Source organism: Elephantulus edwardii, unplaced genomic scaffold (assembly GCF_000299155.1).
Source record: "Elephantulus edwardii isolate Elephantulus edwardi_28Jun2011 unplaced genomic scaffold, EleEdw1.0 scaffold00598, whole genome shotgun sequence".
In the NCBI taxonomy this organism is placed as follows: Eukaryota; Metazoa; Chordata; class Mammalia; order Macroscelidea; family Macroscelididae; genus Elephantulus; species Elephantulus edwardii.
The window spans coordinates 53,169-55,258 of record NW_006400348.1 but is presented as its reverse complement, the minus strand read 5'-3'; the positions used below and the strand labels follow the sequence as shown (position 1 = coordinate 55,258).

General features: G+C 39.3%; 1 protein-coding gene across 1 annotated transcript in view; it reads right to left on the bottom strand.

Moving 5' to 3' along the window:
* LOC102873643 (zinc finger protein 658-like) overlaps positions 1-2,090 on the bottom strand; it is a gene marked incomplete at its 5' end in the record, with an annotated part of 34,682 nt that overhangs the window by 31,408 nt on the left and 1,184 nt on the right. The window lies entirely within an intron of this gene.

Below are 2,090 nucleotides of genomic sequence, written 5' to 3'. Positions count from 1 at the left end.
GGAACAAATATAGATCTCTTCCAGTCAGTTGGCCAAGTCGTTGTTCTCCAGATTTCTTGGCACAACTTGGTGAGCACGTCCAGGGCAGCATCTGTTAAATGAAATATGTCAATTGGTATACCATCTATTTCTGGAGCCTTATTTTTTGCCATTTCCTTCAAAGCAGCCTGAACTACTACTTTCATCACCATAAGCTCATGCACATATGTTGTTTGATGAAATTCTTCTGTGTCTGCCAATTCCTTTTGATAACAGTGATTAAGTATATTCTTTCCATCTTCTTTTAATAATTCCCCAAACATTTAATATTCTGCCTAAAGCTTTCTTGATTATAGCAACTTGAGGTTTGAATTTGTTCTTCAGTTCCTTGAGCTTAAGAAATGCTAAGCGGGTTCGGCCCTTTTGATTTTCTGACTCCAACTCCTTGCACATTTCATTGTACTATAGTACGTAATCAAAAAATAAAGGCAAAGAGATCCGACAATCAAAATTTTAATCTTGTTTTTGAAAAGCAATTCCCAAAAAGCAACTCTCATGATGAAGCAGAGAACTGAGACAGGAGCCAATTTATGTGAAAGAACTGTGATAAATTTAAAACACTATCTCTTATCTTACATAGGGTTTTCAGAGGCCTGCTATTTCAGAAGTGGATGGCCAATCCTTTTTCCTAGTCTGTCTTAATCTGAATGTTTAGGAGTATCTGACAGACAGCAATTTGTGGAGCAGTGAAAGATAAATCCCTCAGTGTGGAGTTAACCGTTAGTTACAGTGTAGTCCCTGCCCCTTAGCCCAGTGCCTTGACCCACTTATTTCCTAGCTCCACCCTCCACCAGGATACCCCTTCACTTCTACCAAATGCCTCGCAAACAACTCGACAGCACATTAACAACAACAACAACAACAACACTCTCTTATCTAAAACCAAGAGAGGATAAAATAGATGAATGGGACCTTCTAATAATTAAATCCCTATGCACATCCCAAAACATCTCTAACAGACAGAAAAGGGAAGCCACAGATTGGGAAAAAAATATCTGGTAATGACATGTCTGACAAGGAACTTATATCTAGAATTTATAAAGTACGCACCCCTGTAAGAATAGCAAAATTTAACAGACTAAGGTCAAATGCTAGTGAGTTTGTGGAGAAACTGGAACCCCTTATTCATTGTTGGTGAGTATGTAAAATGGTGTAAACATTATGTAAGGCTGTATGGTGCCTTCTCAAAAAGCTGCAAAAAGAAATATGATTTGACCCAGCAATTCCACTACTGGGAATTTACCCAAAGGAAACCATAACTGGAATCCAAGCAGATATATGCACACACATATTTAGTGTAGCCTTGTTCACAATAGCAAAGAGCTGGAAACAACCCAAGTGCCCATCAATAAACGAATGGAGAGGGAAGCTGTGGAATATTCACACAATGGAATATTATGCAGCACTGAAAAAGAAGGAACTCATACAATATTATTAAAAATGGGTGACCCCGGAGGACATTATGCTGAGTGAAGTATCTCAGTCACAAAAGGCCAAATACTGCATAGTAGTGCCACTGTTATAAAACGGGACTGACATCATGGTTGAGGAAAGACAGAAGAGGGGAAGAATGATATCTCTTGTATTGGAACAGATGAGGGAGAGAACGGTTTTAAAAGGATATATGAATGCATATTATCATTACAGAAGTCTAGAGTGAAGGCTGTGTAGTGCAGTGGACTTGGGGGGAGGGATAGCACAATGATGAAAGAATTTTTCTTTTCAAGAAGAGTGAATTGGGGGAGGGGGTGGGCAGGGAGAAAAGTGCAGCCATGAATGAATGTAAACCCAAAACCTCTGTAAACTTTCTTCACAAGTAACTTTTAAAAAAAGAAGAAAACATTCAGACAAAAATACTCTCTTAATAGTCAAGTGATGAAAAGTATCGTTCAGACAGTAAAACTTACGTTATATTAACTCTTTTGATGTAGTAATTTCTGAAAGGGGCTAATATTTGTAAAAAGCCCCTGTCCACAGCTCCCTCACAGACCCCAGGTGATGACCCTCTGGTGGCGCGGGGTGTGAAGCCCTGAGCACATCGTCCAGCCCTC